This window comes from Lampetra planeri, chromosome 55 (assembly GCF_965212315.1).
Source record: "Lampetra planeri chromosome 55, kcLamPlan1.2.h2, whole genome shotgun sequence".
Lineage (NCBI taxonomy): Eukaryota > Metazoa > Chordata > Hyperoartia > Petromyzontiformes > Petromyzontidae > Lampetra > Lampetra planeri.
The window spans coordinates 822,765-850,316 of record NC_136161.1 but is presented as its reverse complement, the minus strand read 5'-3'; positions in this window follow the sequence as shown (position 1 = coordinate 850,316).

Below are 27,552 nucleotides of genomic sequence, written 5' to 3'. Positions count from 1 at the left end.
CTAACAGGGCCAGAAGGGGCCTCGACTTAGCGGTTGCTCAAACCATGGTGAGAGGGGACAGTGAGCCGTTCGTAAGGGTCCTGAATACGGGGTCGCGGCCGGCCGAAATTGCGCAGGGAACGGTGCTGGCTCACGCCGCGCCGCTACCCGTTGAGGAACGGCTCGTGTCTCAAGCGGATTTCACTGTCGAGTCGCATCCTCCAAGTGATGAGGGGACAGAGTGGTTGGACTCGTTGTGTGCCGGTTCTGCTAACTTGTCCAAAGTGCAATTGGGAGTCGACGCTCCCACGGGGAGGGATTCGCTGTTGTCATTGCCCCTCATTGAGTGGGGCCGTCTCCAAATGTCCGACAGCTCCCTACTTACGCTACGTCGAAAAGTTGGCGCTCCCGAGGTAGGGGATGCGCGGGTCGGTTCCTGGGTGTGCAGACAGGGCCTTTTGATGAAGTGGGACAACATGTCCCGGGGTCACGTGCTCGTTGTGCCTGTTGCTATGCGGGGTAAGGTCGTTCTGGCAGCTCATGAACGGCTCATGCATCTGGGTTTTCACAAAACGCTCGCCCTAATCCAGCGAGACTATTATTGGCCGGGGATGGGTAACGACGTGGCGAACATTCTTAAGGGATGCGTAGGGTGCGCCGAAAGAAAACCGCCACCATTGGCAGCTAATCCACCGCTGCAATCCATTCAAGTTTCGCGCACAAACGAATTGGTTGCGTTGGACATCTTGGGGCCCTTTCCTGCTACACCGAGGGGAAATAGGTTCCTGCTGGTTGGCGTAGAATACTTCACCCGATGGCCCATGGCATGGCCACTTGCCAACCAGTCGGCTGCAGCGGTGGCGGACGCCTTCGTCCAGGGTTATGTTTTGGACAAGGGCGCCCCCGAACGCTTGCTGACGGATCAAGGAAATAATTTTTCGAGCGGTTTGTTGCGCGAGGTGTGCGACCTGTTGGGTACAATGAAAGTGCGTACTTCCCCCTACCACCCGCAGACTGACGGGATGGTTGAGCGTCTGAACAGGACGATTACGTCTATGTTGTGCCAACAGGTCTGCGACGATCAGGTTGATTGGGACTTACAGGTGCCGGGGGTACTCGCGGCCTATCGAATGGCCCCTCATGCGGCGACGGGGTTTTCCCCATTTTTTCTTATGTATGGGCGGGAGGCCGATCCGGCCATGGACGTCCAACTGGGGATTTCCCAGCCACGTGCAAAATCTAAATTGGCAGACCACATCAAATTTAATATCGCCAAATTGACTGAAGCACGGGAGGCGGCGAGGTTGAATTCGCGGTCGCGGCAAATTGCGAACGAGAGATTGCATGAGCGGAGGGTGCATACGCATGATTGGAAACCAGGCGATAAGGCCTGGCTGCATTGTCCACATGCACCGTTGGCTACGTCCCCCAAGTTGTTGAGACCTTGGAGGGGACCGGTGGAAATTGTGCGGGTTGCACGACCCCAGAGTATACAGATTAAATGGGAAAAACGCCGTTGGTACGTGCACCCCTCCCGACTGAAGCCCTATACGGCACCGTGTGACCCCGTTCTGTGCCGTAACGACCGGGCGTGTGATGTGACCGTCGACTCGGGGAGGGAGGTGTCGCAGGCTGCTCCTCACGTGTTTCCACCTGACCCACCCCCAGGTGCCTCGGGCTTGACGGCTGCTGACCGTCGGGAGCCTGAACCCGCGGCACGCACGGGTCCTCGGTGCCTGGCCGATGTCTTTCTGAACCGCCGGCACCACCGGACGTTCAACCGCGTCTGGTGCCGTACGACGGACCGGCAAGGCGGACTCGGGCTAGGGCTCAACAATTTTCATGAAGACGTTTTTTCTCTACACCGAGCTCGCCCGGTGTTCCCCTCTGCCGGGGTAATGTCCCGGTGTAGGGACGCTCGGAAAAAAGGGGACACTGCACGAGTCGAAAGAAAAAAAAAAAATTTCCATTTATTTTCCTTTCTGCATACACATTGCTATTGTCACTCGCCGGTTTGTATATATTGTTCTATTGTCGCGTTGGCATTGGTTGATGGTTGCGGATGGTAGTGTTCGCGTCGTGTTGTGTTGTTACGTTAGTTGTTGTTCTTGTTGTCGTGTTGTGTTACGGGGCACACAGGGCGGTTTGTATATTTTTATAGCAGCCGGGTCGGCTGCGAGCTATGTGGTAGGGGGTGATGTAGTGGTGGTGTTGACGTGCGCCGACTGTGACAGTGATGGATCACGGGGCGGCGCGGGGTGCGGGGTTGGGCACGCGTTGTGGTCGTGGTGTGGACGCGCGCGCCGGGAGTGACAGATGACGGGGCGGCGCGGCGTGGGTGGTGAGGCACGATGAGATGTGTGAAAACAGGATCGTAGCCAGCGCCCAGCGATTGGTCGAATAAGTGGGTGCTCGCAGCGCCGTCCGCAGGTGGGGTATAAAGGGGGACGCGCGAGAGCACTCGGGGGGAGTTACCCAGTTGAAGACCCGAAGACGGAGCTGAAGACCTAGTGCCCCGAGACCCCTAGTCCCGCCGTCTTTGTGGGGACCGGGGCCCTGTGTGGCTCGGAGGCGAGGCTGTGGGACCCGGGGTCCGACGCCCCCGTGGGTCGGGCTGGGGACCCACAGTCGAGACGGATACCCCGGGCAGGGAGTGTCCCGAGTAGCTCAGTGGCGTTAGTCGCCGAGTAGCTAAGTGGATGTTGGTCATCCGAGTAGCTCAGTGGCGTTAGTCGCCGAGTAGCTAAGTGGGTGTTTGTCACCCGAGATACTAAGTGGATGTTGGTCATCCGAGTAGCTCAGTGGGCGTTAGTCGCCAAGTAGCTAAGTGGGTGTTTGTCACCCGAGATACTAAGTGGGTGTTTGTCACCCGAGATACTAAGTGGGTGTTTGTCACCCGAGATACAAAGTAGGTGTTAGTCACCTGTGAACGAGTTTGATAAAATAAAGAGTGTGTTACCCGTGAAGTCGTCTCCCGCCGAGTTACTACATTACATATATAAGAACGGGAGACACAGCAGAGCCTCACCATTCTGGCGAATTGCCCGATGATGCTGGATGCAATTACCAGCGAAACGTCGTACTCAAATTGTAAATGTTGTGGTTTCACGCTTCAACACACCGGTGGGCTAAAGCAGTGAACTATTTGTCTTTTTTCAACGTGACACTTTTTTACTGATTGGCCATGTCGGGTGGTGGAGGGTTACGACACATTTATAAATAACGCGATCTAAACCCAAAAACGTTGATTATGAATAATATTGGTCGCGAAAGCCTACGTGTTTAAATTATCTAGGGAGTCTGTAGTATAAAGTGGACACATCGTGTTGGCGGGGAGGAGGGCGAAGAGGACGTGACACTGTGAAGAAATATCCGCGGCGTTATATGTCTATGTGTTGGCTTTAAACGCGTAAAAATAAATGTCCCCATGAGATGGAGCCAAGGCGCAGCACTTGGTAGGGTCCGCTCCCTCCACACAATTGGCGTCATTTGGTACGGTCGATGTCGCGCAATAAGTAAATAATTTATAATAGAAACGGCACAAATGTGTTAATTAAACTGCTTTAATGTTTAGGGATGGGAAAACGAAATAGCCTATTCCCACCGCGGGGCTTAGGGCGTGCCGCCCGGCAATTTATTTTCTACATATAGCCCAACGTCCGAGAGCCAAATCCCCCGCAAGCGGGAGCGCGCGGAGACTTTTATATATAAGAAGAAGAGACACAAAGGTTTTGTGAAATGTTAAAGAAATATGCCAAAAGCTATATTTTTTCATACTTAAAGATAAAGGAAAACCCCATTCCTTTTTTTCCATAGACCGTCTGTTTTTAGATCCACGTAAGTAGATAAGGCTAACGTTGACATGCAAATTGTCGACAGCTCTTACGAGGTATTTTATACCCTCCCCATCGATGGGATGTGGCTTATGTGCATAGTCTCCGCCCAGTCACTTCACTGACTTATCAGAAACTTTTATTGGTTGTTCAGCCAATGAAAAAAAGTTTTCTTTAGAATTTTAAGCAACATAATTATCTCTCTGTGTCAGGCAGGTATATAATACATTTCTTGGTAGGAAAAGCCACAGACAGATGCCTGTTTTCTTGCTTGGTACGCCACAGTAATATATTCAGAGACATTTTTCATCTTAGTCTAAAACATCAGCCTTTTTAAAGGATATTTCAACATTCCCTCCTCAGGGATATTTTCTAACAGCCTTTGTAAAGGGTTAGGGTTATTTTCTTTCATGTGCTTATCTATCTTTTTCTTTTATCTACGAAAAGCTGCCTTTAGGTACAAGAAGACTATACAATACTACCACTTGGTTGTATTTTTAACAACAGTATTTGAAGGGTATTGTCATTATTAATATATATTAATTCAATAATGATTTAATAAATATTGAGATATGCTATAAATATATTCACAAAAATAGCATACTAGGTCGGAAATATGAACCACAAACGTTGGAATAGTGGTGCTTCCAAAAGAAAAGCCAAAAAAGAAAAGGAGGCAAAAGAGGCAGTCTTCCTACAGTGTCCCACTCTTCGCCAACTTCTTTCAAAAACCCTTTGATAGAAATAATGATGACAGCAGCACTATTGTCAGCTGTGAGGAAGGAACTAGCACTAGTTCAGTTTCCAGTAGTATTGTCACTCGCCCAGAGCCATCCTTTGAAAGCGAACCCTCAACAGCTAATGGTATACAAGAACCATCATTTCCACCTCAGAAGATGGGCAGTTCACAATAATCAAATCAGCAACCAAGCCATTCCTGGTGCTATGAGGTCACTGACCCTGCATTATAGCAAAGCATTTCCAGTGACATTGTTTTGTCACTGCTTATTAAAAGAGGAGCAGTCCCCTTCCAAAACCACAGTGGAAAATACCCAGCTTCAGTCCGCGATAGGGCGATTGATGGAAAGACTGGAAGTCTCAACAATTAACTTTGAAACAGTATATTCCGGAAAGGGCAGAAGGTTTCTAGACAGTGGCTACTGTACTCACCCTCAACAGGTTGTGTGTACTGTTTTGCATGCAAACTGTTCTTCAGCAAGCTCGATGGTTTTAGTCAGGGGTTAAGTAACTGGAAGCACTCTGAAAGAATAGGGGAAAACGAAAAGTGTAGAACACAGATCATGCATGATTGCCTTGCACCAGCGGACAAAGAGCAGTGATTTAGATGCAGATCTGATTCAGCAACTTGATTGGGAACGTAAATACTGGAGGGACATTTTGAAAAGAGTTTGTAGCAGTGATCAAGTTCTTGGATGAAAGAGGAACTGCGTTTAGGGGAGATGATGAACAGTGTGGGTCAACTTATAACGGTATTTACCTTGGCATCCTAGAATTGCTATCACAATTTGACCCATTATTAGCGGAACATATTAAAAGTTTTGGCAGAAAAGGAAGAGGTACAGTGTCCTATTTGTCATTGACAATATGTGAAGAACTCATTGAGCTAATGGGTCAGAAAACTCGCCAAACAATAGCAGATGAGATTCGGGATGCCAAATACTTTTCAATAATTGTTGACTCCACCCCAGACCTTTCACATGTGGACCAATTGACGTTCGTATTCCGGTTCGTTAACAGCAGCGGGAATGTGGTGGAGCAATTCCTGGGCTTTGAGCCAATTGAGAGTCACACTGGTAAAAGTTTATCAGACTCTGTGACTTTGATGGTGAAGGGCCTTGGGTTGGACCTCTCAAACTGTAGACGTCAGTCATATGACAAAGCAAGCAACATGTCAGGAAAATACAATGGACTACAGGCCCACCTGAAACAAAAAACCCTCTGATAGAGCATGTGCTTTGAGCAGAACGTTCACTTAACTTGGTTGGTGTTAACACCTTAGACGGCAGTAGCCCAGAGGCTGACGAGTTTTATAACATGTTGCAGTCACTGTACACGGTTTGCTCTTCATCCACACACAGATGGGGGAAAGTCTTTGCGAAGCAGATGTCAGACTTACGTTAAAATTGCTGTCCAATACTCGGTGGAGTGCTCGGGCAGTCAACCAAATTACACCCACCTTAGAAAGGCCTTCGGTGGTATGTGCAATGATGATCATGAGAAAAGAGATACTCGAATTGAGACCGCTGGACTATGTGCTAAATTGTACACCTTAGAGATGGTGTTCATGGCACATTTCTCGGACGTCAAATTTGACCGGTTCCACGCTACAAGCATGCACCTACAGAAAAGTGACATTGACATCTCTGTAGCAGCACAGCTTTTGTCTTCGTTGAGGGATTTTGTGGCCGGACAGCAAGACCTGTTTGAGGCTTTTGACAGGGCAGCCTTTAATGTGACACGTGTCTCTCAGTCATATCAGCACGATCTTTAGCGAAAGAGGAAACGCAAAACATTTGCAGACGAGAGCTCAGAACCAGGCGTGACACTTGAGGGGAGGGAGAAGTTAAAAATAGAAACATTGTATGTGATCATTGATAAGCTAGTGGCATGCCTTGAACATTGCTTGGACGCTTACAAGCATTTGACCAGTCTATTTGGAATTTTGTTTATGTCAGATCAGGTGTCTAACAGTGATGTCATAGTGGAAAAGTTAAATGCACTCTCTGCTGCATATCCATCAGACCTGGACATGAACTTTGACAACAAACTCATCCAATTAAAGTTGTTCATGTCTGACTTTGAGGTTGACAAGTGCTCAACTAAATTGCTTGAGACGTTGCAGGCACTTAATCTGCAGTCAGTGTTCCCAAATGTTTTCGTGGCACTTCGATTTTTCTAACTTTACCAGTATCAAACTGCCCGGGTGAGTGGACATATTCCCTTTAAGGCAGAATAAAAAATTAGATACGGCGTAGTATGTGCCAAACACGTCTCAGCTCATTTGCACATATGTCAATAGAGTCAGACCTTGTCAGACAGCTAGATTTTGACGATCTAGTGGATGATTTTGCGGGGAGAAAGGCAAGAAAGACAACAATATAAGAAAGAGGGTGTGGTGGGGGGGCCTCCAAAAGACATGTGTCCAGGGGCCCCACGGGACCATGATCCCACCCTGTTTGGAGGGGTCAATGGGACGTGGCCCAGGCATAACATTGACCTCAACTAAATAGATAGTTGAGAGGTGGAAGGGACACTTTGAGGAGCACCTCAACCTGGTGGAAATGCCCCCTCTCAGTAAGAAATCAAGGAAACAACTTGCGGGGGGGGGGGTCAGATCCATCAAGGCTGTTGAAGTTGCTGCTTTTGGTCGAGGGCTGTCATAGCGGCAAAGCTGCTGGGGTAGACGAGATTCGCCCAGAGTTGTAGAAAGCACTGGAGAGTGCAGGAGTGTAGTGATCAATGTTGAATGGAAGGCGGGTACAGTACTTCTGGATTGGCAAAACTGGGGTCATGGTTCCCATTTTTAAAAAAGGGGACCAGAAGGTGTCCTCCAACTACAGAGGAGATCACACTCCTCAGCATACTAGGTAAAGCCTGTGCCAGAGTGCTGGAGAGGAGGCTCCTCCCAGTGGTCGAGCCTCAGATTCAGGAGGAGAAAATGTGTATTCCGTCATGGTGATGGAACCAATGGACCAGCTCTTTTCCCTCTCACAGATATTTGAAGGGCCATGGGAGTATGCTTCTCCAGTCTACCTCTACTTTTAGACTTGGAGAAAGCATATGACCGTGTTCCCCGCAATGTCTTGTGGAAGGTGCTGTGAGAGTATGATGTACTGGTGTAGTTTTTGTGTGCTATCTGGTCCATCTATTCCCGGAGTGAGAGCTGTATCCATATTCTTGGTGTTAAATCAGGGTTGCCAGGCTTACTTTCTGTGATTGGGTGAGCAGCTCGGTAATCCGGGAGGGCCTTAAAGTCGAGCCGCTGCTCCTCCGAATTGAGAGGATCCAGTTGAGGTGGTTGGGGAACCTGGTAAGGATGCCCTCCGGTAGACTCCCTTTGGAAATCTACCCTGGCACGTCCCACTGGGCGACGACCCTGGGGCCTGCCTAGAACATGCTGGCGGGACTATGCCACTAGGCTGGCCTGCGAATGCCTGGGAAATCCCCAGGAAGAGCTAGAGTCTGTCGCCAGGGAAAGAGAGGTTTAGACCACCATACTCAACATGCTGCCACCACGATCCAATCCAAGAAAAGCGGACTGAGAGATGAACGAAGCCTCCGTGTTAAACAAAGTTCTCAATTTTCTTGCCAGGGGTTTTGGTGATGGCATCCTTGATTTTTTTGGCACCTAAATAAATGTGTCCAGGGAATATTGTATTCGGCGCAGTTAAAAGGTTAGCAGATTGCCCTGCTCAGACAGGAGGTCACCAACTTTTTCCAGTCCTGTCGCTCTCCAGCTGAGCCACCATATCTCCTAACCCCCCATTTTCAACGAGGGGTTACCCTAAAACAAGAAGAGGTGCATGAAGGGGGTGTGTTTATCTATACATATCTGCAACGTAGATGAGACTGTCCACATCGACTTGAAAGGCCCTGGGACCTATCGTAGTCGAGGAGAGGTAAAACCCAACAAGGGACCCCAGACTCACAGACTGATCCGTGTTTTGCAGGGTTGAATCAGTGCTTTTTCTGGAGGGCGACTGCTTTATGGTATTTGAATCGGTCAAGGAGGGCCAGGCCACTTTCCTTCCCAGGGAGGCTAAGGGAGTGATAACACTATGTAACACAATTTTTGTTCCTGGGTAGTAAGTGTTATTTTGTAATTGCTTATGCCTAAAAAGTATAGAAAATGGCTATCATTCCCTACAAACCTTGCTTTTGTGACCAGGACAGTGATATTTTGAAATTCACCTATTTTCAATGAAAAAACGGGTGAATTTGTGTCTTTTCGCTGACATAAAGTCAGAAAAAGTAACATACGAATCAAAATTAACGTGTATTTATACAAAAGTAATACAAAAATTTCGACAAAAGATTTAGAAGTGAGTAGTTTTTTCGAGATTTACAAAAATACTGTAAATCACTTTCACGAATGAGCCCCCAAATGTAGTCTTCCATCATGTTCTCGATATACTGTCCTTGGTAGTGGCATTCAAAATCCAGTATATCCTGGTGGAAGCGCTCGCCTTGTTCCTCCGTGTACACTCCCATGTTCTCCTTGAATTTATCTTTGAGGGACATCCTACAGCTTATTGTGCCGTAATTCTTCACCAGTCCCAACCAGATCCACATAGTTTTCGACCTTGTGATTGCCCAGGAAGCCACGAACCACTGCGACAAAGCTGTTCCAAGCCGCTTTCTCCTTACTTGGGGAATTAATTGCACTCCAGGATCTTCTTTATTTGTGGTCCTTTGCCTCAGACAGCTTAGGGAAGAAGTCTTGAAGGTACTTGAAGGCTGCCGACTCCTTATCTACAGCTCTGACAAATTGTTTCATAAGGCCCAATTTGATGTGCAGTGGTGGCATCAACACCTTCCAGGGGTCCACCAATGGCTCCCACTTGGCGTTGTTACTCCCCAAAGAGAACTCGGTCCGCTGTGACCAGCACCGCCTGTGGTAGTGCGCCTTGGTGTCCCTGTTGTCCCAAAGGCAAAGATAGCAGGGAAACTTGGTAAAACCGCCTTGGAGACCCATCAGGAATGCCACCATTTGGAGTCTCTGATGAACTCCCAGCTGTACTCATCATACTTCAAGGGGTCCAGCAAGGTCTTGATGCTATTGTAATCCACTTTTAGGTGCACCGACTGAGCCAGGGGAAGAGCCGGGTACTTGTTACCATTATAGAGCAGCACGGCTTTGAGGCTCCTGGATGAACTGTCTATGAAGAGGCGCCACTCATTCTGGTTACAGTCAATTCTGATTGCCTCGAACAAACTGGTCACATTGTGGCAGAAACAGAGCCCATCTTGACGGGTAAAGAAGCTGCAAAAATGTTCGTGACGCTGCCTCTGATCTGCGACTTGCACACTTTCATCCAACAAGTTCCAATGCTTGAGTCTAGACGTCAAAAGCTCGGCATTGGACTTGATGAGACCAAGATCTCTGATCAAGTCATTGAGGTCTTTTTGTTTGGGGTATTATGGATTTCTCTCAGCTCCACCTCTGAAATTGTCATCTGGATGTGCAATGTCTTCTTCGCTCTCTGACTTGCTGCTCTATTCTAAAGACGGCTGTTCTCTCTCCAGAGGAGTGGGTACGGGGAGCTCATGGCAGTGTGGTACCGGGGTGATGGATGAAGGAAGGTCCGGATTCGTGATAGCAGGTGCATTCTTGGCAGCACGACGTTTAGAAGGGTCCACCATGCAAAAGTTGCAGTTGCCCATACTACCCCCGTTCGCCGCTATGCAAGAGTCGTAAACCGGTCGCACCCGCCCCGGCGGAATGGACAAGAGATAGAATATCACGTCGGAGATAATGGTCACGGACACACCCGAGTCCACCAAAATGCGCACATCGACCCCTTGGATGGAACCCGGCAACCACCCTCCATGCCACTTTCCGCCACTGCGTCATTGAGCGACGCGGATCATTGAACGCCCCCTCCATCATTAATGGCACCCGGCCCGCGTAGCGATGGTGATGCATGAGATGACAGGCCTTGCCGGGTGTCTGATGCGTACCGACTTGCCTGTCGTGGGTGATCTTGCCGCGTCGCGTCCATGACCTGGGCCTCCTGCTGGGGCGGCGGCCGAACGCGAGCCCAACACTCTCTGGCGAAGTGCCCCCGACGGCCGCAGCAGAAGCACAACAAGTCGGCTCGTCGTGCAGCACTCCCCTTGTCTTGGTGCTCCCGCAACAACGGCCCCGAGCGCAACCCCGCTCCCCCTCGGGCAGGCCACTGGGTCGATGCTGCCGCCAGCTCCTCAGGCCCCCTCTCGTCCCATACATAGATGGCCTTGGATGGGTCCCACCCTGTGGCACCGCCGTCGACGGTGGGGCTCCCCGTCCAGGCCGTCATCTGCTTCCACCAGCGAAGGTTGAATTGGGCATCCAGGCACTTAGCCGCCATCCGTGACGTCAGCTTGTCGTGTCCGCACACTGGTATGGGGATGCCCAAATCCCTGGACAACTCCAACATTTTACCCAATATCAAGGGCTCCAGCAAGTCGGGCTCCGTGTCCGGATATGCGGCCATAGCCAGCTCCAACACAGCGCCCCGGAAGGCCACCGGCGATTCTTCAGGTGCCCGTTGCCGCTGCACGAACCTGCGATGTGCATCGTCCGGGGGCTCATAAGCCTCCGCCATTTCTTCGAACACCCCCTTCAGCGTCGTCTTCTTCTCGACCTTGATGGAGCGGAAGAACCTCACGGATTCGTCGTCGAGGAGCATTGGCAAGACCTCCAAGGCTTCCGCATCCGTCCACTTGGCGGATCGAACTGCCGCTTCAAAACGGCAGGCGAATGCGCTCCAATCCCCGCCGATGGAGAACTCCTTCACCGTCGTCAGACAATGGCTGCGGGTCCCCACGTCGCCGTCTCCCGCCAAAGGTGTTCCACGCGGCGGCGACAAGATGGCGTCTCCCTGCGATGGGGTCAAAATGGCGGCTTCTCGCGGTGGAGGCAGCAAGATGGCGGCTTTCCGCCGTTCGTCTCCGACCACGCCCAAGATGGCGGCGTTGTGTCGCGTGTTGGAGAGGGCTGGAAGCGTCGGCAAGGCCCCAATGGCGGACGGCTCGGCCCCACTCGAAGGCTCCCCGCTTGGCCGCCCCGCTAACGTCGTCGTCGTCACCAGGGCGCACAACTGCGTCAAAACAGCCCTCAGTGAATCAAGTTGGGCCGCTACGTGTCGCCATCCCTCCTCGGCGCCTGCCGATGCAGACGGTCCAGCCACCCCGGTAACATCTTGCACTCCCGGCGCGTCGCCCGTCCCTGCGTCGCCTCCGCCTTCCATCGTCGGGAGCGCCACCGCCGGAGGAAGATCGTCGTTGTCTTCAGAAGATGGTGCAGGTATGTTCTTCTGACTCCAATGTAATAAAGGACTCTGCAGGCAATGTAGGTCTCAGTTTGTCCTTTATTTGGGTTCTTGTCTCGCACCCGCGGCGTCCTCAGTCGGACCCGCGTCTCTTCTGTCGTGCACCCCACGCACGCGTCGTGTGCCCCGCACACCCCGCAGCCACACCGCTGCTCCGTGTGCCCCCCGCACACTCTGCAGCCACACCGCTGCTCCGTGTGCCCCGCACACTCCGCAGCCACACCTCTGCTCTGTGTGCCCCACGCACACCTCTAACTCCTCACACCCCGCTAGCTCCTCACACTCCGCTAGCTACTGCTACCTCACGTACACCGTAGGCAGACGGTGCCGTGACTCCGACCACGTGGCAAATGGCGCCACTCCTCCTCCACCACCCAGCGTAGCTCTCCCTTATTTCCACTATCTTCCAACTCCCAGATCTCTTCCGACTCTCGCCCTTTATCCTCCTTCTCACGTGACCCTGACTCCTCCTTCCAGTACTGCCCCTGTCTCCGCCCCTACTCACCCCGGACTCCTATTGGAGCCGAGGTGAGCAGTGGCTCCTCCCACTCGCTCCGTTGACCTGGCTCCGTCTCCCCAATACTCCGGCCCGTGTGAGTGGCGCGGAGGCAAGCACCCACCCTGTCCTTGCTCGCATTACAAATGGAACAGAAAGACATCCGGAATATGAGTCCTACATTTGTAAAAGGGTTAGTGTTATTTTTTTTCATGTGCTTTTCTATCTTTTTCTTTTATCTACGAAAAGCTGTCTTTAGGTACAAGAAGACTATACAATACTACCACTTGATTGTATTTTTTAACAACAGTATTTGAAGGGTATTGTCATTATTAATATATATTAATTCAATAATTATTTAATAAATATTGAGATATGCTATAAATATATTCACATAAATAGCATAATAGGTCGGAAATATGGACCACAAACGTTGGAATAGTGGTGCTTCCAAAAGGAAAGCCAAAAAAGAAAAGGAGGCAAGAGAGGCAGTCTTCCTACAGTGTTCCATTCATTGCCAAACTCTTTAAAAAACCCTCTGAAAGTAATAATGATAACAGCAGCACTATTGTCAGCTGTGAGGAAGGAACTAGCACTAGTTCAGTTTCCAGTAATGTCACTCGCCCAGAGCCATCCTTTGAAAGCGAACCCTCAACAGCTAATGGTATACAAGAACCATCATTTCCACCTCAGGAGAAGTTGGGCAGTTCACAATAATCAAATCAGCTACTAAGCCATTCCTGGTGCTATGAGGTCACTGACCCTGCATTATAGCAAAGCACTTCCAGTGACATTGTTTTGTCAGTGCTTATTGAAAGAAGAGCAGTCCCCTTCCAAAACCACAGTGGAAAATACCCAGCTTCAGTCCGAGATAGGACAATTGGTGGAAAGACTGGAAGTCTCAACAATTAACTTTGAAACTGTATATTCCGGAAAGGGCAGAAGGTTTCTAGACAGTGGCTACTGTACTCACCCTCAACAGGTTGTGTGTACTGTTTTGCATGCAAACTGTTCTCCAGCAAGCTTGGTGGTTTTAGTCAGGGGTCAAGTAACTGGAAGCACTCTGAAAGAATAGGGGAAAACGAAAAGAGTGTAGAACACAGATTATGCATAATTGCCTTGCACCAGCAGACAAAGAGCAGTGATATAGATGCAGATCTGATTCAGCAACTTGATTGGGAACGTAAATACTGGAGGGACATTTTGAAAAGAGTTTGTAGCAGTGCTCAAGTTCTTGGAAGAAAGAGGACTTGCGTTTAGGGGAGATGATGAACAGTTTAGGTCAACCCATAATGGTAATTATCTTGGCATCCTAGAATTGCTATCACAATTTGACCCATTCTTAGCTGAACATATTAAAAAGTTTGGCAGAAAAGGAAGAGGTACAGTCTCCTATTTGTCTTTGACAATATGTGAAGAACTAATTGAGCTAATGGGTCAGAAAACTCGCCAAACAATAGCAGATGAGATTCGGGATGCCAAATACTTTTCAATAATTGTTGACTCCACCCCAGACCTGTCACATGTGGACCAATTGATGTTCGTATTCCGGTTCGCTAACAGCAGCGGGAATGTGGTGGAGCGATTCCTGGGCTTCGAGCCAATTGAGAGTCGCACTGGTAAAAGTTTATCAGACTCTGTGACTTTTATGGTGGAGGGCCTTGGGTTGGACCTCTCAAACTGTAGAGGTCAGTCATATGACAAAGCAAGCAACATTTCAGGAAAATACAATGGGCTACATGCCCACCTGAAACAAAAAAACCCTCTGATAGAGCATGTGCTTTGCGCAGCATGTTCACTTAACTTGGTTGGTGTTAACACCTTAGACGGCAGTAGCCCAGAGGCTTGCGAGTTTTATAACATGTTACAGTCACTGTACACATTTTGCTCTTCACCCACACACAGATGGGGGAAAGACTTTTGGAAGCAGATGTCAGACTGACGTTAAACTTGCTGTCCAATACTCGGTAGAGTGCTCGGGCAGTCAACCAGAGCACTGTGAAGAAATTACACCCACCTTAGAAAGGCCTTCGGTGGTATGTGCAATGATGATCATGAAAAAAGAGATACTCGAATTGAGGCTGCTGGACTATGTGCTAAATTGGACACCTTAGAGATGGTGTTCATGGCACATTTCTCAGACGTCATACTTGACCGGTTCCATGCTACAAGCATGCACCTACAGAAAAGTGACATTGACATCTCTGTAGCAGCACAGCTTTTGTTTTCGTTGAGGGATTTTGTGGCCGGATAGCAAGACCTGTTTGAAGCTTTTGAAAGGGCAGCCTTTAATGTGACAGTTGTCTCTCAGTCATATCAGCACGATCTTCAGCGAAAGAGGAAACGCAAAACATTTGCAGATGAGAGCTCAAAGCCAGGCGTGACACTTGAGGGGAGGGAGAAGTTCAAAATTAAAACATTGTATGTGATAATTGATAATCTAGTGGCATGCCTTGAACATTGCTTGGACGCTTACAAGCATTTGACCAGTCTATTTTGAATTCTGTTTATGTCAGATCAGGTGTCTAACAGTGATGTCATAGTGGAAAAGGTAAATGCACTCTCTGCTGCATATCCATCAGACCTGGACATGAACTTCGACAACAAACTCATCCAATTAAAGTTGTTCATGTCTGACTTTGAGGTTGAGAAGTGCCCAACTAAATTGCTTGAGACGTTGCAGGCACTTAATTTGCAGTCAGTGTTCCCAAATGTTTTCGTGGCACTTCGATGTTTCAAACTTTGCCAGTGTCAAACTGCCCGGGTGAGCAGACATATTCCCTTTTAGGCAGAATAAAAAATGAGATACGGCGAAGTATGTGCCAAACACGTCTCAGCTCATTTGCACGTATGTCAATAGAGTCAGACCTTGTCAGACAGCTAGATTTTGACGATCTAGTGGATGATTTTGCGGGGAAGAAGGCAAGAAAGACAACAATATAAGAAAGCGGGTGTGGTGGGGGGCCTCCAAAAGACATGTGTCTAGGGGCCCCACGGGACCATGATCCCGCCCTGTTTGGAGGGGTCAATGGGACGTGGCCCAGGCATAACATTGACCTCGACTAAAGAGATAGTTGAGAGGTGGAAGGGACACTTTGAGGAGCACCTCAACCTGGTGGAAATGCCCCCTCTCAGAAAAAAATCAAGGAAACAACTTGTGGGGGGGGGGGGGGGGTCAGATCCATCAAGGCTGTTGAAGTTGCTGCTTTTGGTCGAGGGCTGTCATAGCGGCAAAGCTGCTGGGGTAGACGAGATTCGCCCAGAGTTGTAGAAAGCACTGGAGAGTGCAGGAGTGTAGTGATCAATGTTGAATGGAAGGCGGGTACAGTACTTCTGGATTGGCAAAACTGGGGTCATGGTTCCCATTTTAAAAAAGGGGACCAGAAGGTGTCCTCCAACTGCAAAGGAGATCACACTCCTCAGCATACTAGGTAAAGCCTGTGCCAGAGTGCTGGAGAGGAGGCTCCTCCCAGTGGTCGAGCCTCAGATTCAGGAGGAAAAAATGTGTATTCCGTCATGGTGATGGAACCAATGGACCAGCTCTTTTCCCTCTCACAGATATTTGAAGGGCCATGGGAGTATGCTTCTCCAGTCTACCTCTGCTTTTAGACTTGGAGAAAGCATATGACCGTGTTCCCCGCAATGTCTTGTGGAAGGTGCTGTGAGAGTATGATGTACTGGTGTAGTTTTTGTGTGCTATCTGGTCCATATATTCCCGGAGTGAGAGCTGTATCCATATTCTTGGTGTTAAATCAGGGTTGCCAGGCTTACTTTCTGTGATTGGGTGAGCAGCTCGGTAATCCGGGAGGGCCTTAAAGTCGAGCCGCTGCTCCTCCGAATTGAGAGGATCCAGTTGAGGTGGTTGGGGAACCTGGTAAGGATGCCCTCCGGTAGACTCCCTTTGGAAATCTACCCTGGCACGTCCCACTGGGCGACGACCCTGGGGCCTGCCTAGAACATGCTGGCGGGACTATGCCACTGGGCTGGCCTGCGAATGCCTGGGAAATCCCCAGGAAGAGCTAGAGTCTGTCGCCAGGGAAAGAGAGGTTTAGACCACCATACTCAACATGCTGCCACCACGATCCAATCCAAGAAAAGCGGACTGAGAGATGAACGAAGCCTCCGTGTTAAACAAAGTTCTCAATTTTCTTGCCAGGGGTTTTGGTGATGGCATCCTTGATTTTTTGGCACCTAAATAAATGTGTCCAGGGAATATTGTATTCGGCGACTTGCACACTTTCATCCAACAAGTTCCAATGCTTGAGTCTAGACGTCAAAAGCTCGGCATTGGACTTGATGAGACCAAGATCTCTGATCAAGTCATTGAGGTCTTTTTGGTTGGGGTATTATGGATTTCTCTCAGCTCCACCTCTGAAATTGTCATCTGGATGTGCAATGTCTTCTTCGCTCTCTGACTTGCTGCTCTATTCTAAAGACGGCTGTTCTCTCTCCAGAGGAGTGGGTACGGGGAGCTCATGGCAGTGTGGTACCGGGGTGATGGATGAAGGAAGGTCCGGATTCGTGATAGCAGGTGCATTCTTGGCAGCACGGCGTTTAGAAGGGTCCACCATGCAGAAGTTGCAGTTGCTTGAGTGGTCAGTGGGATCCCGCCAAATTCTTGAAATAGCGAACTTCATGGCTCTCTTTTCCCCTCTGTACCAACCTGCAAAAATACATTTAATTCACCCATGACTAATGCGCAAGAGATTCTCGCAACATGTTTGATATATGATATATATTTTTTTCAATAACATTGAAAATTGTAAAAAAAAAAAAACTTTCAAATTTCTTTTTTTACAAATTTTGTAACTTAACATTCCGAGCAACTATTGTCCATCTTACCTTCCAGAGTTTTTTGCATTGATCGCAGGTGAAATTAGGTGCCCAAGGTTTGTCTTGATCCCCGACAGGCATGCCGAAATATGCCTTGTAGGCCTCACACATCTTAGCAGATGCTTCCACAGAGTACTTTTTCGCTCTTGTCTTGATAAATTGGCTGCAGACATCGCAAAATGCGTCTGCCGGATGCTTGCAACCTCTTGATGCCATCTCAGAAAAATGCAGATATGTATCCACTTAGGCAGCTGGAACTAAACTGAACTGGTGAGCTTGAGGCCCATGTATTTATACTACTGTTTAGATTACTGGAAAGTTCTAGAATGTTCTAGAAGTTACTCCAAGTTTAGTCAGCACTGAATCTATCTGGAATGTTCTGAAATTATGTAAATTTTTAAATATCATTATCCTGGTGACAAAAGCAAATTTTGTGGGGAATAATATCCATTTTCTGTACTTTTGAGGCATAAGAAATTAGGAAATAACACTGACAACCCAGGAACAAAAAATTATTACACAGTGCAATCTATCTGCGCAAGTGTATAGTTCCAATTGAAGGGTGAGATATGTGAGTGGAGTATATTTAAGAAGAGGCTTGGGATCTTAAAAGGAACCATTTGTACGTTTTATAACATTTTAAGGAGACCCTTCATATTGACCAGATGGGCTCGGTTGTGAAGAGAAAGAGGGGCAATCTGTCGATGTCACGAGTAAGGTGACAATATCTTAGAGCAAGGGGGGTCATTCTTCCAAAAGAACAACGTTAGAGAAGAGGGAATTGTCAGCTCCATGTATATCGATATGAGTTGGGCACAATTCAAAGCATTATAGTTCCCCGAGAGGGTTTATTTCCCCTTACGATAAGAAAATGACTTTATTTTAGAGGGATTTTTATAGAACGTGGCATGTACAATTTAACTCACATATTTCGGTTCCTTTAAGTTTTCAATGAGAGAACATTTAATTATTAAAAGAAAGAATACATTATAAAGAACAATTCGTTTATTTTATTACCTTTAATCATGATGATTTGACAATGATAGCGTTTGTGGTGATGGTGAGGAATTTGTTAGGATGACTCCACGGAAGATGCAGGTGTTTAATAACAACTCCCAGTTGTGATCATTTTAGCACTCTGGAGGGCACTCACCACAACACTTTCCTTGATTGCATTTGCGTTTTTTTATTAATAGACCTCAGAGTGTAATTGTTTATGCTGAAATATATAAACGAGAAGACTAAGTATGTATTAAGTAAAAAAGCACAATAGTGAGTTTAGAGTTATTGAGAGATGGAGGTCTAAGCATGCAGCCGAGAGACGTGCCTCATCTTCCAAGACAGTTTCAAATGGAAAATTCTGTGCGCACCTGTGTCCATGGTTTAGCACGTCCACTGCCAAATATGGGAGTCTGACGGGTCACGAATAGCAAATTATTATACATTTAGTAACTCACGAATAAGCAAAATGTCTAGAATTCTAGAACTCGCACATATCGAGAGTTTACTATATTAAAAAAAAAATTATAACGACTTTAACATACTCTTTGGTTCTTTCGGTAAAGTCACGTATAAAGAGAAAATAATAAAATAAATACTAGCATACTACGTTTCGATTGCAACACAAGCAATCGTCATCAGGTACACAAGCAGAGAGAGACAACAAAAACCCAGAGAGAGAAAAAAAAAGAAACTCTCTCTCTCTGGGATTTTGTTGTCTCTCTGCTTGTGTACCTGATGATGATTGCTTGTGTTGCAATCGAAACGTCGTATGCTAGTATTTAATTTATTATTTTTTCTTTATTCGTGGCTTTACCGAAGAACCAAAGAGTAATTCCTGCAGTCACGAAAGCACCAAATTAAGTTTGACTTTAACATAGACTACAAAAAGCACACATTCGGACATAGTTGGAATGTTGTTATTTTATCTAGGGTGGACCACTTATTTCCCATGGCACTATACGCTGATAACTACCTTGCCTGGTATAAAGAGGTATTGGGTTAAATCCCAACTCTGACACTTCCATATTTTAACTTTGAATGTTCTCCCCGTGGTCGCGTGGCATTTTCTCCAAGTCCAATGGGTTTTTCCTCCACATTAAGAAACGGCATTTGGCTGCTATACATTTCCACGTGATAAGCCACTTAGTTGAGCTTTCCTTTGTGGCCAGGTGACTTCTGAAAAAGGTCCTTGCCTGCGGCTTTGGTGCTGGTGTCCCTGATTTGTAGTTACCTACAGAAATGCATCCAGGGAATGCTGTATCCTGCTCGCAGCTTTTCAAAGGATAGCAGATTGCCCTGCTTGGCCAGGTCACCAACTTTTTCCAGTCCTACCGCTCTCCTGCTTGGCCACCTTATCTCCTTACCCTCCCATTTTCAACTAGGGATTACCCCAAAGTAAGGATCTTCTCGATTTAAAGCTTTCGTGACTGCAGGGATTCATCTTCTTGGTTCTTTCGGTAAAGTCACGTAGAAGGGAAGTAATAAAATAATGAAAATAAAACATAATAAAAGAATTCTCACGACGTTTCGGCTACAATGCAAGCATCCGTCCTCAGGTGAAAACCAGGTCTGTCGAGGCGACAGCGTCTGAATGAAACAGCACACGAGCTTGGAGCATATATATTAGCTGGGCGCCTTGACAAAGGAATTTGCATACTAAGAGGAATTTAGCTTTTTTTATGGGAAATGCAGGAATGTGATTAGTACTACATATGCATGTGCATTATGCAGGATTAACAGCATCAAAGGGAGAGGATATGCGAAATGCAGGTATGTGAATAGTACTAATTCAGCATCAAAGGGAGGGGGTAGGGGTAGGGGTAGCATTAATAAAGGGAAGGAGTGTTAATAATATGTCGCTGCAGTAACCAAAACCAACACGTAAACAACTAAAGTATAAACTACATAGTATCATCAGTATACTTACTATACTCTACAATAAGCTGAGTTACTAATAGTAAGTAATACATTACAATTCTACGTCGTAAAAATTATATAATATGCTTCCATCTAAACGTTATTCTCTTACATCACACGACTCTACACCGGACTATCTACTGCCATAGAAAAACCCAACATTAAATGATATACTGTATTGCTATAAACCACCCAATACCTTATACATTTTAATATAACACTATGTATTATTCTACCTACCCCAATGTGTGTCACACTGCTACATATTCACCATACAACTACGATACTATATATCACCGTGCACATTGTACTAAGCATACACATGTTACACTACTTGCCATTATACACTGTACCACCGACTATCGTGTCAGTGGGTGAGCAGTGGGAGGAAACTTGCAGCGGAGCAAAGAATCCATTCCCTGCGGAGAATACAATGCCAGTGAGTGGAACGCGGTCTGAAAGTCACCGTAAACGTGAACACAATAAGTTAAGATCCGAAATGGTTTATTACGTCCTTCCAATGATTGCTAAACCAGAATCCATCTTCTCGGTTGAAATTGTCTCTGTGTTTGTATATGTGGATCGCCTCATGAACGAATCTCTCATGGTAGCCAGATGGCTTGCAGAGAACCCTTGTCTTGGAGAAGTCAATGTCATGTGAGCCCACTGAATTGTAACAGTGATCTGCCACGGCTGAGGTGTTTGTCCTACCGTGTTTCAGGTCTGCTTTATGTTCACGGATGCGGTCCGAGACATGTCGTTTTGTTTCTCCAATGTAACTGCTACCACAGAGGCAAATTAGTTTGTAGACGCCAGGGTACTGTATGTCTGGAACCACATCTTATACAGACGGGACCAGATCACGGATTTTATGTACTGTGTTGAATCGGACCTGGATCTTGTGTTTAATCAGGATTTTGGAGATCTTTTTGTGACCCCAGCAATGTAGGGTAAGGTGATGGTCTTGAAAGGCTCCTCAACAGGATCCTTCTTGATGCCTTGCCAAAGATACATAAAGAAGATTATTTATTATTTAATTACTTCCCTTCTACGTGACTTTACCGAAAGAACCAAGAAGATAAGGATCTTCTTTGAAGGGGCACAGGAAGGGGGATGTGTTTGTCTCTACATATCCACAGCATATGGGAGACTGTCCACTAAGGCTTAAGGCTCTACGGTCTATCTTTGAATGATAGGGAAAACCTGACGAGGGACCACGGACTAACAGACTTCTCCCATCGCTTTCTGATCCCGTTTTTACAGGGTTAAACCAGTGCTTTATGGTATTTGAAAAAGTCAGGGAGGTCTAGACAACCTTTCTTCGCAGGGAAGGTAAAAGGTAAAAGGAAGTAGGTGGTATAAATATTTAAGGAGAACCAGCATCTTGAACAGATGAGCTGTGCATAGAAGAAAAAGGGGGATAATCTCTCAAAGTCGCGAGTGAGACAACAATTTCATGGAGCAACGGGGGGGGGGGGGGGGGGGGGGGGGGGGGTTGGGGGGGGGGTTTGGATTCTTCCGATAGTGCAACGTTAGAGAAAAGGAAATCGTCACACCCAGGTATGTAATACTTGTTGGGTTCCACTTACAGGGTATTTCTATTGAATGTGACATTTACCATTCAACACGGTATTTCGGTTATTTGTCGTCTTCAATGGGAGCCCAATGAGGGTTTTTTTTATCCCTGAGAACAATCCACCACTGATTTAAAGACTAGGTCTTGAACTCATCTTTGTCCTTCATACAATTCCCCCACTGAGGACAACAGGTGTTGAGGTAAAATTAAAAAATAAATGGGCCAAAAATCGGACAAAAAGCACTATGTATCTGTAATGTGAGGATATATCCGGATTCCATAAGTCGCCTCAACGACCTTTATTACATTGGTGTCAGAAGTATCTCTTGAGACCGTTTGGACGATTCCTTTAAAATGTCCAAGCACCTCAAGAAGAGAAACCCACCGGACCCTCCGTCGGAAGAAGAGGTTGAGGCGGATGAGGACGAGCTGCTTGGAGCTGCAGGTCCTCTGCATCCGGCTGCTGCTTTCCCCGACGCTGCTCATCGGCGACAGGCCGGCAAAGCGACGTCTTCGACTGTGGACAAGGGATGGCGTCGACTGGCGGAGCAGATTGAATCGCTCCGTGCGATTTTGCCGAATCTGGTGACGGCAGTCGCATCTTCAGCAGCCCTCGGTCGGCCGCGTGGAATTCAACCAAGGGCCGATGAGCAGGATTTTCAACGGGAAACGACGTCCGCCATTGCTCCTGCCGCGGAGGGAGAGGCCTCCATCTTGGGCGGGGCTGCTGTAATGAAGCCGCCGGACGCCATCTTGGGAGGGGCTGCTGACACGCGGCCGCCGGACGCCATCTTGAGCGGGCCTGCTGCCACGCGGGCGCCGGACGCCATTCTGAAGGAGCCGCGAAATACGCTGGGAGCGGGATTGGGGATGCTCGGGGCGTCGGACATTCACGTGGCGGTTCGAGTCAGCCTTTCGGTCGGTACGATGGACGGAGGCGGAGGCACTGGAGGCGCTGCCCACGCTGCTGGATGATGTCTCCTTGGCGGTCTTCCGATCCATCCCGGCGAGCAAGAAGAAGACGCTGCGTGACGCTTTCATGGAAATGGCGGAGTTTTATGAACTGCCGACGGCGGCTACAAGGAAATTTATGTCACGTCGTCGAGGACCAGAGGAATCGCCCTTGGCGTACCGAGGGGCGCTGTTAGCGCTTGCCATGGCCGCCTACCCTGACTCGTCAGCTGATCTCCTGGATCCTCTCATCCTTTCCAGAATGATTGAGCTGGCCCAGGAACTTAACATCTCATTGCCGGTGTGCGGCCATGAACCGCTTACGTCTCGATGGGCGGCATGCTGCTTGGACGCCAAGTTCAACCTAACACGCTGGGATCAGATTGCGGCATGGACGGGGAATCCCGAAATAGACGGTCCACTGTTGGGGTGGTCGGGTCGTCCACGGCTCCAATGACTCCAGCAACGACGAGTTGATGGCTGCTGTTCCTCGCTGGGTCCCAAAACGCCGGCCGCGTGCAGAGACCGGGACGAGCGACCGCCGGGCGACAGCAGCCACGTGTTTTAAGTGTGGCCGATGAGGCCATTTCGCCCGGGATTACCGCTGACGATCTTAGCCTTCTCAGCTCCCGTCGGGCCGGCTTCCATCTCCTCCACCGGACGCGGATCCACGGCACCCTCGGGCAAGTTAGCACACATTGGACACCCGGCAGGTCTTGTCATATCACCCATCCACTCGCACACATGTTTGCACTCCGGACGGTAATTGTAGTGTACCTGTGTCAATGCCACACTATGCCACACAATGGAAAAAATTGGCCCGGAGGGTGGTAGCAGCCGCGTCGGGGTCCTCGACGGTACGGGTTACCATCGATGGCGTCGATATTCGTATTTTGGTGGACACTGGCGCGTCTGCCACCATCATTTCCGATGTTATTTTTCATCTCCTGTCCATTCCTACGTCACGGATCCGACTGGCTAATGACGCGTGCGTTGCTGCTAATGGGGGTAGCATGCGTATTTTGGGGCGAGTTGATGTGCGCATTGCTATCGGGAATATCACCGCGGAGGGACCAGTTTTGATCTCACGTTCACTGGCCGTCCCATGCCTATTGGGCACCGATTTCTTGCGCCTCATGCCAGTGAAAATACTCGTCGACCAAGGTTGCTTGAAAATGCCAGGGGGCCGTAGGATGTCGTTCCTGCCGTCCCTGCTGGGCCGTTCGCCCCCAGGTAACGCTGTTAACACGATTGCTGCTGCCACGGTGGAGGTACCATCGGGCTCGCAAATGCTTATTCTGCTGCGTTACCGAAAGCGTTTGGATGCTGCAGATGGTGCGATGGGTGTGCTGTTGTCCCTGTAGAATTCTGTGGTAAAATCCTTTTCCCTAGTAGCGGCTCAAACTATCGTTCGGCCTGGTCAGGCCCCGTTTAAACAAGTGTTAAATGGGGGCCCGGACCGGTCGTCGTCCCGGCTGGCTCGGTATTGGCTCACGCCACTACCGATTTCACCAGCTTTGAGGGTGAACCACAAACAAAAATGGCTGCTGGTGGGCCACGATACGATCGTTCAGATGATTGATAGATAGCAGATTTGTGCGGGGAAAATAATATTTGTCGGCCACGCAGCGGAGCGCCTTGCATTCGTTATTATCGGAGTACACTGACGTTTTCAGCAAAACTATTTGGATCTGGGCCAAAACTCACTCTTTTCGCACCATATCGACATCGGTGTGGCGGGACCGATTTGTATGCACCCGCATTGCATGAGCCCTGCTGAAAGGGAACACGTGCGTGGTGCGTAGACGACATGTTGGCAGCCGATATAATTTCGCCGTCCAACAGTCCTTGGGGCGCGCCGGTGGTGCTGGTTAAGAAAAAGGATGGTGGGACGAGGTTTTGTGTGGATTTCCGCCGATTGAATAAGATATCTGTGGCGGACGCATACCCCTTGCCACAGATGGACGACTCGTTGGACGCTTTGTCAGGGGCAAATTTTTTCTCCACCCTCTACCTGTCATCTGAGTTTTGGCAGCTTCCCCTCGATGATGCGTCCAAACCAAAAACGGCGTTCCGCACACCACAAGGCCTCTTTGAGTTTAACCGCTTACCTATGGGCTTGAATGCGGTACCGGCGATGTTCCAACACCTAATGGAGCTGCAGTGGGAAACGTGCCTCATATATTTGGACGATATCATCGTTTTCAGTCGCACGTTTGAAGAACACCTCAAACGACTGGAGACTGTCTTTCAGAGGATGCGCTCGGCTGACCTAAAATTTTAACCAAAGAAGTGCCACCTTTTGCAACGATCCGTCCGATACTTGGGTTACATCGTCAGCTCTGACGGTGTGCCCACGGACCCTCAGAAAACGGCGTGTGTCCGAGAGTGGCCCACGCCCACTTCGGTGGGCGACGAACAGCAGTTTATTGGGTTCGCATCCTACTTCGCGATGTTGGCTAAGCCACTGCATGTTCTGATGGGGAAAAATCAGAGATTTAAATAGGGCCCGGAGGAGGAGCGCTCTTTTCAATTTCTTTGGGATCACCTGGCCACCGTACCGACGCTCGACTACCCAGACTTTTCCCAGCCGTTCATCCTTGACACGGATGCTAGCGATATCGGCATAGGAGCCGTTCTGTCGCAACGGAAAGACCGGGTCGAGCGAGTGGTGGCATACGGCAGCAGGGTTCTGTCCCCTGCCAAAACGCGATATTGCGGAACGTGACAGGAACTGTTAGCAATCGTACATTTTGTTCGCCAGTACTGGCCATACCTGTAGAGAAGGAAATTCCTCGTGCGCACTGACCACGCGGCCTTGCAATAGATATCACGCTTGAATTGGAAACTACTGTCCTTTGAAGTCAGAAAAAAGTAAATCTTGTTGACCAGATGCAACAACTATGGACATTATCAATTAAGCAAAATATTCTAATAAAAAACCGGTATATCCTACCAAATATTTATTTCACGCAATATAATTCCTGGCTCATGTAAATTTAGAGACGACATTTTATTTGGTTTCATCCGAGTTGCTAAAAACCACAACCTGAACTAAAAATGAATAGAATATGGTGAAACTGTTACAGCGAAGTTATAAAGTAAATATATAGAACATAGTGAAACAGTTACACAGAGGTTGTAAATAAAGAAAAAGCCAATAAATATGAAAAGTATAATAGCTTGCTCGGGAATTAAGCAGATAATTTGAAACAATTGCGTTCAGGGTCTTGTCTGGGAAATGGAGCCCTGTGTTTTTTCACTGACAGTGGCCTGGTTTTGCGATTTGCACAATGACAGCACCTACCTGGTGTTCCATTTAATTATTTGCAATAGGATAATATGTAGCAGGACAATGAGATAAAACTGCACGAACTTGAATGAAACTTTACTTGAGCATGGAAACATTGAAGTGAACAATAGGATGTTGACGGTTGGTACAGTGAGGGAAAAAAGTATTTGATCCCCTGCTAATTTTGTACGTTTGCCCACTGACAAAGAAATGATCAGTCTATAATTTTAATGGTAGGTTTTTTTGAACAGTGAGAGACAGAATAACAACAACAAAATCCAGAAAAACGCATGTCAAAAATGTTATAAATTGATTTGCATTTTAATGAGAGAAATAAGTAACTATGGACATTATCAATTAAGCAAAATATTCTAATTTTAAAAACGCGTAAAGCCTGCCAAATATTTATGTCACTCAATATTATTCCTTGCTCATTTAAATTTAGAGAAGACATTTGATTTGGTTTCATCCGAGTTGCTAAAAACCACAACCTCAACAATAAATGATTAGAATAATATGAAACTGATACACGGAGGTTATACAGTAAACATATAGAACATAGTGAAACTGTTTAACAGGGGTAATAAATAAAGATAAAGAAAATAAATATGGAAAGTATAATAGCCAAGAATCACTAAGGCTATTTGTTGTCACAGTAGATGATATCGATCCAAAACTGAATTGTGACCAGGTGAATAGATTAACCGTCTCATATTTGTATATGCCAGTCATTACAGCCGCCAATCGGAATAAACGTGAAGTATTGTTTTACTTAAAACGAGCGAAGAAGTGGGACAATAGAGAATTATGAGAATGAAAATGTCATGAGCAAGGTAAGAGACATTGACTTCAATATCTCTTGTTTCGACTGCAACATTTACCATTTCCTACACATGTTTGCGTTACTTGTAGTGTCCGTGTGAGAACATTGAGGTCATTTTTTTACAATCCATCCCTGGTTTAGAGTCTGGGTCTTAAACGCCTCTGTCTTCCTACAATGTCCCCACTGAGGAAAACCTGGGATTAGGTACATTGTAAAAAAAATCTCCAACAAAATGCACTTTGAATGGTCACTCCTAGGCAGGAGGAGGTGTAAGTAGAGGTAAATATGTTTCGCAGCATTAAACCATAACGGCAAAATATGGTTGCAGATTTGTGACAGTCAAATTGTAACCTTGGCCGAGCAAGTTTACGCATTTTTTTGCAGCATGTAATTTTATACACAAGATCCAGGTCCGATTCAACACAGTACATAAAATCTGTGATCTGCTCCCGTCTGTAAAAGATGTGGTTCCAGACATACAGTACCCTGGCGTCTACAAACTAAGTTGCCTCTGCGGTAGCAGTTACATTGGAGAAACCAAACGACATGTCTCGGTCCGCATCCATGAACATAAAGCAGACCTGAAACACGGTAGGACAAACACCTCAGCCATGGCAGATCACTGTTAAAATTCAGTGGGCTCACATGACATTGACTTCTCCAAGACTGAAGTTCTCTGAAAGCCATCTGGCTACCATGAGAGATTCGTTCATGAGGCGATCCACATATACAAACACAGGGACAATTTCAACCGAGAAGATGGATTCTGGCTCAACAATCACTGGAAGGACGTAAT